A 12,764-nucleotide genomic window follows, 5' to 3' on the forward strand; every position below is an offset into this window, starting at 1 on the left:
ACTGGTAAGTAATAATGCTCTTTATTTCTTTATATAAATGATTAAACCACAACATTATCAATATAAAACAAGACCACAATGTTTGTATATGTGAATGATGCTGGTATTTAAAATACCAATTCCCGTTTTGAGTGACTTATTCAAGTATGTTTCAGCTCGTGAAATCATGAAAGATTACAACCCATTGTTGAGCAGCTGTGAAATTCAGTAGCAGATCAAAGTGAAACATTTCAGAGTGTAATATTATGATGCAAAACAGCATGCACAACATTAATATCTAAAATGTCAGTGCAGTCATAATGTCAGGCTACACAAGCATGTCTTCCATTAAAATGCCATGATAGAGATCCAGCATACAGATGATGTTATAATGTCTTAACTGAGTCTAATACAGCACTACGAGTCATAAAAAAAACAGGGGAAATATTTGTAATAGCACATAAAAAATGTTAATACGTATACATGCATATGGAAAAAAAACAAACCTTCAGAATAAAAGGTGAACCTTTAATTAGGTGAACCACAATAAGCTATCAGTATCCATTTAAAAGGACAATATGGTTAGTACCAGCTAGTTTTGCACATTAATGTTAAGAGAGTCACATGAAGTCAACAAAAAAGAATGTTATGTAGAAAATCATCCATGTACCAGAGCCGAAACATTTTTTTTTTTTTTACGCTCAAGGAAATGAATCACAACTCAGTTTAATTGGGTAAGTACAATAAATGGAGATTTTGATGTTGTTGATATGCATGGATAATGAGATGCCTTTTGAAGTGAAAGACCATCTATTTTTGGAATTAGCTCCAGTCACAGGTGTTTTATTGTGAGAAGTCTAATCAACTCTTTTGAAGTTTAACATCACTTTGGTAATATTGAACATGAAAGCACATTAATTAACACAATTTAATCTGCAAAAGAGATATTAGGATATTGGAAACATTGGTTAAGCATTTTCCTTCACTCTGCGCCCATCTACTGTAGCACATTTATTTGGCTACAGGTAGAAAAATTACTGAATACAATACATATAATTATTTGGGTGTCTTTCCTACAGATTAATTCGGGTGCTATTGATATAAAGGATTTCCACTGATTGTGAAATGTAAGACTGCCCGTATTCTGTGTTTAGGAATAAAGAGTGGGCAATAATACCTATAATAGATAATATAAATGGTAATAAAGTGGAAGCTACAGTATAAAGTGGAAGCACTAAAGGTTTAAAAAAAAGTAGTATCAGTGTTTAAATTAATTAAAATCGCAATTAAGAAAGAACAGGAAGATTGAAAATGACCAACTTCATGGCAAAAAGTGCAAGCTTTAAAGAATGGAGATATGAATTATATCATCTAAGCTTTTAAGTTAGATTAAAACATCCTGCTGGGTTACAACAGTGAAAGAACAAATGCACGCAATGCACACACACACACACACACACGCACGCACGCACACACACACACACACACACACACACACACACACACACACACACACACACACACACACACACAAACACACTTACACTTGTTTTTTTAGTTTTGTTTGTTATCTCAGGGATGAATGAATAAACACTTCTCATTATTGGAAAAGCTCTCTGTAGCACAAAAAATTATTGACCCCTTCTGCAAGCTCCTTAGTGTGACATTACTCCATTTTCTTCACAGAAACGCCTTATCCAAAAACACAAACCATGCTGAAGTGGTCTCTCAAGGCTTGGTACTTCCCTCTCTGCTATTGTGAAACCACACCGCACTGGAAGCAAATTATGCTCAATGAGAAAATTGGCAAGAGTAAAATAACATTTTTATTGTGGACCACTTACAGCATATAAACAGGAGTGGGTTTAAACTCTTTTCACTAAATACCACTTGTGAGCACCATTTCCACACAGTTTCTGAAGAAACTATTTTTGCACCTTATTCTGTCTGTGTGTATTCTGTCTGTGTGTATTCTGTCTGTATGAATCCTGCCTGTGTGTATTCTGCCTGTGTGTATTCTGTTTGTGTGTATTCTGCCTGTGTGTATTTTGCCTGTGTGTATTCTGTCTGTGTGTATTCTGCCTGTGTGTATTCTGCCTGTGTGTATTATGTCTGTGTGTATTCTGCCTGTGTGTATTCTGTCTGTGTGTATTCTGTCTGTGTGTATTCTGCCTGTGTGTATTCTGTCTGTGTGTATTCTGCTTGTGTGTATTCTGCTTGTGTGTATTCTGTCTGTGAGTATTCTGTCTGTGTGTATTATGTCTGTGTGTATTCTGCCTGTGTGTATTCTGTCTGTGTGTATTCTGCCTGTGTGTATTCTGTCTGTGTGTATTCTGTCTGTGTGTATTCTGCCTGTGTGTATTCTGTCTGTGTGTATTCTGCTTGTGTGTATTCTGTCTGTGTGTATTCTGTCTGTATGAATTCTGCCTGTGTGTATTCTGCCTGTGTGTATTCTGCCTGTGTGTATTATGTCTGTGTGTATTCTGCCTGTGTGTATTCTGTCTGTGTGTATTCTGCCTGTGTGTATTCTGTCTGTGTGTATTCTGCTTGTGTGTATTCTGCTTGTGTGTATTCTGTCTGTGAGTATTCTGTCTGTGTGTATTATGTCTGTGTGTATTCTGTCTGTGTGTATTCTGCCTGTGTGTATTCTGTCTGTGTGTATTCTGTTTGTGTGTATTCTGTCTGTGTGTATTCTGTCTGTGTTTATTCTGCCTGTGTGTATTCTGTCTGTGTGTATTCTGCTTGTGTGTATTCTGCTTGTGTGTATTCTGTCTGTGAGTATTCTGTCTGTGTGTATTCTGTCTGTGAGTATTCTGTCTGTGTGTATTCTGTCTGTGTGTATTATGTCTGTGAGTATTCTGCCTGTGTGTATTCTGTCTGTGTGTATTATGTCTGTGTGTATTATGTCTGTGTGTATTCTGTCTGTGTGTATTCTGCCTGTGTGTATTCTTTGAACATTTGCCATTCACTTATCCTTTGTCATCTGATGAATATCTTTTAATTACACATGGGAGTCAATATAGTACTGGGCAAAACTCCAGGGCACCTGCACAGAGAAAACTATTGAGTCCATCTTCAACAGAGACAGCAAGACTGAAATAAATAAATAGCATTTAAAAATAAATAAATAAAATAAATAGCATTTCCAAATAATGTTTATAAACACATTTTAATAAACTGCTGCTTATGGGTTCTTTAAGACATACTACACTACACTCATACTACACCCCTTGTTGATTGAGTTCAACCCAGTACCAAAAACACTTAGTACTCTGACACATTTCAGTATTTTTATACCACTGAGATGTGGTTTCCATGGGCCCCTGTGTTGTGGAGGATGCTTGTTCAGGTCACGCTTATGGAAGGCCTCATTTAAGTTGCTCTTTATGGTCTATTGATTCAAAGTGGCAGATTAACTGCCAGGACCATGTGGATGCTGAGCTGAACAGACAGATACTGAGCTGTGAATAGTTGTGGCTTATTTCTTCCTAAATCCGAATGCAACCGCAGCTACTGCTGTACAATATATGCATATGTTCATGTACATGCATATGCATATGTGCACGTACCTGCATATGCACTTGTACATGTACCTGCATATGCATTTGTACATGTACATGCATATGCATATGCATATGCATTTGCACAAACATATGTAGGTACATATATCATGGCTTCCTTGCTAGTACTTAACACCAGTCTGCTTCAGTGGCATGATCAGTCAAAACCAGAAGTGGGACTACATTCAGCAAGGCAAAACAACTGCTCTTTAGCTACAATCAAGCATGAAATTTTAAACAGATGTGAACAGAGTGACAGATAGCTCAGGGGTGAGTGCTATGGACCTGCAATCAGGGGGGTGTTCATTTTGTATTCAAATCCCTGTTGGGACAGTACTGTTGTGCCCTACAGCGAGGCACACTCTCTCCTGTGTAGCCTAGAGGTGATGCAATATTTTCTGCTAAACTTTTTATTTTTTTGGTTTTTGGGACAAAAATGTTCAAAATGTTTCATGCATTTGCATTTGCAATGCAATGAAATCACAAAGTTATTTGTTCCATCATATGCCAACATTAATATTATCGTCTACGATACCACTTTTTACCTGCATAGGATGTATAGGTTATATATACCTAACCCTATGATTTATAGAACAGAGATCATGAGAACTGTGGAATAATCGGTTATAGGTAGAAAAAAGTGCAAATGTAAAAAAAAAAAGCAAAAGCAGCTAAATGTAATCAATGTGATCATTTAAGCACGGCATCTATAAAGAACAACCTGTGCATATATTATCCAGAGGCAGCGCAGGCATACATTTCAAAAACTGGCTATCGCTGTCACCTGCCTCTGACGTAAAGCCATTAGAAAAAAAAACCTTGTAGGGAGGAGGAAGAAAATGGTATTCCTTTAATACTGGTCCCTACGAACTGATATTATCAAAGACACATTTCCTCTTGGCTCTCCTGGGTGTCTCCGGGCCGCCACGCGTATAATTACAGAATGAATACACATTAACCACAGAGAAAGACTTTTAGGGCTGAGTTATAGTAGGGCACACGCTGGCTCCTTCCCCCCCTCTACTGCTGTGTTGACTTTGCAGCTCTGCGGCCTGCAGATTTATGGGACACTTAATTCACCAGCCGCACAATCGATAAACAAGACGTGGGTCCAGCCCCACCTTGATAACTCCAAGCCTCTGATATATCATAACGCAGCTCGTGCAGGGGAGAGAAGCTCATTCAAGTCATGACACCACGCACACACCCACACACACACCCACCTACCCACATCCACACACCCACACACAAACACACATAGATCCACACACCTTGCCTACTCTCTCTCTCTCACAGACATACACACACACACACACACACACACACACACACACACACACACATACACACACCCAACCACACAACCTTGGTTCTCGCAAGCAACTTCATGCTGAAATGCCTGTGCCTGAGCCTTAAAGTTCATTTAGATGTTTTTTGGATTCACTGGAGCAGTAGCATAGCACAGAGAGCCTTAATGTAATATATGGCTTAATATAAAAGACTGTAATTATACATCCAGTTAAAGATTAGCATGATCTGCACAGAAGCTATTGAATGTACTTCAGGAGGCCAGTTTGATGTGCTCAGATAACGGCTACTGCTAGACCCCAAAATGCTTTTCTAGGGGGAATTGCAAACTCAATGCAGTTTAGTCTTTGTGCCCTTTGGTTGGAGACGATTGTACAAATAGCCTATCACATTAGTGAAAACAGGAAAGACACTTTCCATTTAAATGGTGTAATGAGCGTTAATGTAAACTTCAGCTATAAAGAAAGCTATTCGAACTTTATTTACCGTACAGTAAAATATGTGCCGTGACAGACAGTGACAGGATGGGCCCGGGTGGCTGGTGAGAGGTTCTTCGGAAGAAAGTTCAGCTCTAAAGACTGAAATTGGTTTCTAACAAATGGTGAGCAGAGGCCAGCTCTGTCTTGCTGGAGTAAATGGCAGGTGAGTGCCAGCCCCAGAGCTTAGATTAACCCACATCCCTCTTCCATTGTGAGACTGTCCACACATTCACAGTCCATTAAAGTAAGCTGTTCCACAGGTTTGCCATACTTCTAGAGCTGATATATATTACATGCTTGCGCAATTGGTGTCTTCAGAGCACAATGGGTCAGAGTTCACATGGATAATGCCCTGAATACAGGACTGCACTGTATGTATGGACTATGATGGTTTAATATACCTTCACAAGGAAAGAGGCTTCAGAAGGTTTTCAGAGATAACATACTTTTATTCATATTCATTTTTCTTCTGAAATCATAGAACTAATGCAAAACTTTGATCTTTTAATGCAACTTCGGAATGGCATAATATGTATGCCAAACACAAATGATTAAATATTCTGCTAAAGCACAAAAGCGATTTTAAACAATTAAAGTTTTTCTCAGATCACTTCATACATACTATTATTATGGAAGAGCTCATTAATGAAATCTTTGAGCTCTAGTTTTATTTAATTAACAATTTAAAGCCATAAGCAAATTTTGAGCGTTCAAGCATTCAATTACATACCAGGGGCAGGAACTTGTGCTCATGTTGTAGTTTGCTGGAACAGCACAGGAGTGAGGAAGGAGAGGAAGTTGGTTTCCCTGTTTTAAAATCCATTCAAAATTGGCAAAGTTTCCAGGTAAATAAACAATTTATAATTTTAGTTCTTATATTATGAAGATTGTTTGCCATTAAATTGTAAACCATTTACTTGTTGAGTGTGTCTCAATAACGAGACAGACATAGACAGACAGAGAGCTGGACAGATGGGAGGTGGGGGAGGGGGAGTTGGACAGATGTTCAAAATATGCACTAATGCCAGATTTTAAGGCTGTCTGCTGTTGGACACAAAAGCAGAGAGTGGCACCCAACAGCTTAATTGACAGGCCAGTAAATGGGGGCCAGTTAACCCGGCCTGTCTGACCAGCAGGGGACAGCGGGCCACATCAGTGCCATGACAATGGCGTATGCCTATCAGATCAAATGCTTGGTTTTACTACACGTGAACTTGTGGTGGGCTGGATTAGGGACAGAACCGAAGACACTCGTCCCTAAAGCAGAACTCTACATTCTCACTTCCAGTTTTCATCTCATTCGCAATTCGGAGCAGAGCCGGCAGCGCGGTCACTCAGGAGAGAGAAGTGAGCGAAGGATTTTTGAAGATCTCGTTTTACAGGCCTAGCGCCTCCCGAGCTGATTCTCCTAATGGGAATCGTAGCGCTGCTGAGCTTTATGAAGACCCCTACAGACGAGTGCAGTGAAGTCCTTAAATGAACCAAAAAGATATTGAGAGAAATGGACTTCGTGTATTCCGCCGGGGTTTGGTGTGAATCACTGATGCTTGTCGGCACTCTTGTCAAGGGACCCAGAGACACGGTTTTACCTGCAAAAAGAGGACTACGATTATATGGGGGAATGGAGTAGACAGAAGACAGATGGTTATTTCGGTGCTCTGAATAACATAGCCAGTACTTCTCTGAAAGACTAATGTCATGTCAAAGCTTCTGAATAGTTTAATTACATTTTCATCATTTGGCAGATACACTTGTCCAGAGCAACTTAGAGAAGTGCTTTGTAGTCTCTATCAAAAACACACCCTCATTCGTGCAATAATTAAAGCTCTTATTATTACAAGCCCCCCACCCCCCGAATTATTTTATATCTGCTCTCAGGGATATTATTTATGAATACAAAAATAGTCGCTAATTTCAGTTGTCTTGCAACATTCAAACATTATATGTCTTGAGGGCAAATTCCAGAGTGTTTACACGCAAACATACAAAATCCGTGTAATTCCTTTCCCTTGGCTGCGGCTGACCTCGCCTGAGCCACTGTCTCTCCCCGCTTCCCATACACAGTATCCTAGACCAACAATTATCCATTGGTACCGGCTCCTCCAGAGATAAACAAACAAATAAATAAATAATTATATTTTTAAAATGCTCATTCTCCTATTATGCATTATGGTTCTACTTGCAATGGCCGTGCACGACAGATGTGATCTCCTTATATTATGATAAATTGAAGCCCAAGCTGTAGCCAGGAGATTTAATTAAGATTCAGCATTCACCTTCTGCAAAGGTAGCTTTGTTACTTAATTCAAATTAAACCAGGAGGTCAGGGGAATGCTTGCATTGCTGCTTTTCTATATTCAAATCTCCTTTGGTTGACCTCAGCGGAACAGCGTCTTAATAACAAATCACTTTCTCTTATATCAAAATAGGCAATACTTCCCCTCAGTCCTCTGATGAAGCAGAGTTAGTAAACATGCTCCGGTTCATACATAAGTAATGAGCGAGAGAGAGAGAGAGAGAGAGAGAGAGAGAGAGAGAGGAGAAAGGAGGTAGAGAAACAAGAAAAAGGCAAAGAAATGACAGGAGACTAAATCCAAAGGCCAGTCTTGTAGTTTCAAACAATGGAAAAAGTGCACTCTCTTTTGTACTTCTTTTCCTTGTTGAAAGAAATGATGTTAGATGCTAAAAGCATCTTATATATGACATCTGGTTTCAAGGTTGCACAGCTCAAATCCTGGAAGAAAAGGGGAGGCCAGTTCTCGATTTCACTTTCAAATCCAGTACTCGAGTTCACATTTAAATGCACATGGGAGAAGGGTTCTACCGTCCACCTTAAAGTGGTTCGGTGCAGCGTGCTTTGTCATACGGTGAATCCCAAAGCGATTTACATTGCAGCTCGTTCAGCAGGTCCTAGTGCTGCACGGATCCCCAGGGGGCTGGGCTGTACCGCCTGTTAGAACCTGGCGCGTGAGCGCCATTCACACAAGCAGTCAAGGGAAGGAAAACAGGAGGATGGCCAATGTTTTCCCAGAACTAGACATTGCAGCCCGAAACTGCTTTTCGGATTCCTCTGCAGAAGTTAGCTGGAGCTCTTCCAAGCAAAGTGAAGTTGCTGGAATGGAACTCAGCGGGGAAGCCAAGAGGTGCTTATGCCCACAGACACCTGGGAAACTTTTAATGATTTAACACTCTTTACTATGACCTGTAAAGATAATCATTCCGATAATTATTTTAACTTTCTCTTACCAGGATGTTATGCAATTTAAAAGAAGCCAAACAAGAACTGGAAAAAGAGTAATTACTGCACAAGAACTTTCTAAATTTGTATTAGCACATACACATAATGCGGTTCTCAACTGGATGGTTTCCAGTTTGATTTTTAGGGAAATAATGATTTGTTCTATATAATAATAGGTATACCTACATTGGGATAAAGTGGCCATTTTAGACTCAGTGCTAGACTGAGGACTAACTTTAGAGAATCACATTATCTCTCATTTCCACTCGACCCATGTAGTGGACACAGTGATTCAAAGCTCTTGCACTGCCCTGAATACTCCAGGCATGGACTGTCTAGTAGGGATTCATTTGAGCAGAAAAAGGACCTTTTACATTTACCTTTGATTCCAATCAGAACTACTTTGCATTCATTTCACACAGAGATCTTCACTGGCTGTTCGTAAAGTACATTGTTAAGTTGGCGTGCCCGAAAAGGCTGCGAAGCAGAATCATGTGACAGACACTGGTGATAGTATGTGACTGGCCACAGATGTTAAGAGATGGTTGGAGGGTCAGAGTGCATCCTAGCATTTATACGTGCTTTCGTTAAAGCCCTCTGAGGAGGTCAGGGGTCTTGGTACCCATGACCCCTACGTGACCAACAGGTGCGAGTTCCAATCCCTTGACCAATTAGAGCTTGCGGACATGCAGAACGACTGCGGGTGCAGGGTTCTGTACCAGAGTGTCGCTGCAAGCTGCCTGAGGTTCCTTTTCTTTTTTCAGTTCCTCTCTGTTGTCCATGCCAGTTTTAATCAAGCGCCTAATTGGCTTGTGTTGACCATCAAACAGGTTTTATATTCCACCGGAAAGGCCATCTGCTTACTTTGGATGAAAGAGAAGAGAGAAGCAAGCTGAGCGGAGCAAGCATTAGTCCATGGATGGCGTTCCCTCTCTGTTGTGACAGGTCTGTGATGTCACCGTTGACATGAGAGCATCGCACTTTCCCAGCCAAGGTGCTGTCAGACAACCCAACAGCATGCTCGTGCGCGATGCTCACGTGCGACGCCTGCTTCCACCTCACACGGCAGTGATATCGCAAGACGAGACACCGGGATCTGCATGAGGCGTACCTCGCTTTCGCATGCCTCCTTCTGCCAAGTGCCAAGTGCCTTGGCACAGGCACTTCAAAAGGTCCCGTGCATCCATTTTGTTATGAGGTGCAGTTAATCAACTGGCACACACCATAGAGTCCTGCACAGCTCAATTTCAACTTGATATTTCAGGCAGTATGAACTACTTTGACGCTCTATGCCCACACACATTTCATAGTTTATGCCAAGACAGGTTATTCTTGAGAGTACACAAGCGCATACAAATGAAAGCTTGACAAGAAGCCGTCCTCATCAGAAGTCTAAAGTGTTAATTTGGATGTGTTCCTCCTATAATAAATGAGGGCCATTACACATAGATAAAGTAATCTATTATTGTCACCCCTTAGATACAAGCAGCAAAAAGGATGTGTCACTGTGCAGTGCAATCCCCTGCCTTGTACTCACATTAGTCTTCACTATCTTCATTGGTTTTCGGGTTTCGACTGGGTTCAGCATGGTGATCCTGGAGTTTGATGTGGTAACTTTAAGTTGCATGGAACTTCTGACCACGTTTAATAAAATAACAAACCATTGTCATTTTGAATGTATTCCCCCAAAACTGAAAATGTCAGCTATTCTGAAACATATATATTTCCTGGACCAAAGGCCTTTCAGCATTACTGTATTTTCCTTTATTATATTATCCTCTATTTCAGAGTTTTTGGGAAAAAAAAAAACAAAACTCTGCACATTTCTAAAAATGAGATCACCAGATTTTGTTCATAGTAGTAACTCACAAAAGAAAAAAAAATCAAGTGTTGTGTCTCTCAGCGAATTTTCTGGCGACACGCTCACCAGATGTGAAACAGATTTCGGATCCTGTTTCATTTTTAATGACCTAATACATTAGTTCACATCAAAGTCTTTGTGACCTTTTCCACAAAGTGAGGAAACCGGCTGAACGCAAGGCCTGAAGGTCACAGCTGCTATATACTCTCAGAGCCCCATCAAGTGCCACCAGCCTCTGCCAAGCTGCACCCGCGTTTTTCTTTTCTTATTTTCTGTGCCACAGGCTGACGAATGCCGCTGCTCTTTCCGACTCCCAGTCTGGCACGCAAATAAACACAACACGTAAGACACCAAACATGCCGAGCCTGGGGAAATGAAAACTGTTGCGTAACGTATAATCTATAAAAACTTTGAAAACAACAAAAAATGGCTTATAAATTCATATGCAAGTGCTTTTCGTATATGCATCTGGGTCCATTAGGGGTTTCAGTATGTTTTTTTTTTTAATGCCATTGATTCAAATAGCCTTTAGAAAACAAACCACATTAAAATTCAATGAATGGGCTGTGGGTAACCACCTACTGACCTTAGCATCTTTATTGTGCCGCCTGCTTAGCTGTCTGAATGGCAGAGGGGTTGAGATATGAGGCAGTGTAGTTTGTGGAAACAAAGCCACCTCACAATGTGGAACTGAAATAGAAAATGATTTAGGGTCGCATTGTTTCATCCACGAGATAATTATCATTCACTGGTTATTTTGCGACACAGCAGACACAACGTTTTAGCAGTGGAACTCACCAGCATTCAGAAGCCCTGGCTCTTCAGAGTTGCAGGGAAGAATCAGTAGGTTTTGCCTGTTATCCCAAAGCAGGATGAATTACACCACATGATTGGAATAGCGAGCTTTGGGTTTCCGTGGGGACAAAGCTGTACAGGTTATCCAAGCCATGCTAACTTGAGATTAGATTGCAATTTACAGCCCCCGAGGCCTGGTTACTGTCAAAGCAGCTGCCCTCAAGTACAAACAGATGCAGCGATATGCTCGCCTTACTGGGCATTCTTATGTGTGATATCGGCCAATCAGAAATAAAAAGATTAGCATCCATGCAATCTCTGTCCCTTTCCCTACCCGGCACTGCTGATGCTCTTCCTCTTAGCGTCGGAATGCTCTCATGCTCAGATGAGTTTGAAGATGGATGAGGATCCATTATTAAACAATGGCTATCCCTGCTCCCAGAGTTTCATCAGGGCACTGTGGTAAATTAAGGTGGCCCACACAGCACCAGCCTCCCATATACTGCGTGCAAGGACAGATGACTGTTATTGTCCAAGTCCGGCTGCTGCTCGAACATGCTTCGGCATTTGCCCCGGAAGAGTGGGGAAGCAAGAGGATGTGGCGTCTTAAATCAAATCCCGACCTGAGCTCCCAGCAGATGGCTCTCTTTCATATGCCTTCAGCCTGACAGAGTGAAAAATGCTGATTAATGCCATGGGACTCTGCACCTCTCAGAGTAACTTGCCCATTGCTAATTGCTTCCATCCACCACTGGAACTTGTATGGTTTCTTATTCACTGGCACTTCAGTGGACCGAAACGCTGTAGATGATATATGTGGAGCTGCATGCCTTAATCTGTAACACTGTGTAAATAATTTATATGAATAAGAGTAGGTATATGCTGCCATGCAGGCAGGCAGAAGTACATATGGATATTAGGGCAGACAGGGTCATTCTGAAATATATATATATATATATATATTTCAGAATGACCCTGTCTGCCCTAATATGTGTGTGTGTATTTAATTATGGGAATATATATATATATATATGTATATGTATGTATATATATATATATATATATATATATATATATATATATATATATATATATATATATATATATATATATATATAGTCCCATAATTAAATACACACACACACACACACAAACAATTTGCTAATTTGAAGCCAATATTTCACTCAAGCAACATGGGGGGGGGGGTCTGCAAAGACGGGAAAATCATGAGATTTTGACCGATGGCCAATCAATAACCAGCTCCCTGCATTTCTCGCTGATTAGAGAATGACGTATTTATTGTTTTCTTGTCCGGCTACAGCCACACTGAACCTGGCAGCTCCAAGAGAAGCGGAGAGCCGACAGAAGCTGAAGGTCGCCAGGCGAAGAGAACCTGAGCGATTGCACGGCATTATAAAGAAGAATGAGCTCGCCTCAGGCGGTGAGGAAAACTTAGGAGGGTGTTACTGGAAACACAGGGGCGCTCGCTTCCTCCTGCGGACAAAATGAATGCAGACATGCTCTTCAGATGCTCGTCTTCTGCC

The 12,764-nt window shown here is 40.8% G+C and overlaps 1 long non-coding RNA gene across 2 annotated transcripts; it reads right to left on the minus strand.

Annotated features, from left to right (window-relative positions):
- Positions 1–4,923: 4,923 nt before the first annotated feature.
- LOC113569232 (uncharacterized) lies at positions 4,924–12,100 on the minus strand. Of its 2 annotated transcripts, none has more exons than XR_004776774.2 (3): positions 11,224–12,100; positions 11,012–11,115; positions 4,924–6,915 (listed from the first exon to the last, which is right to left on the minus strand). It is a non-coding gene; the product is annotated as an uncharacterized LOC113569232 (long non-coding RNA). The 2 variants fall into 2 exon arrangements; XR_003409724.3 differs by having other exon boundaries at positions 4,924–10,743.
- Between the last annotated feature and the right edge of the window lie 664 nt (positions 12,101–12,764).

Source organism: Electrophorus electricus, chromosome 10, assembly GCF_041902795.1.
Source record: "Electrophorus electricus isolate QZ-2024a chromosome 10, ASM4190279v1, whole genome shotgun sequence".
NCBI lineage: Eukaryota > Metazoa > Chordata > Actinopteri > Gymnotiformes > Gymnotidae > Electrophorus > Electrophorus electricus.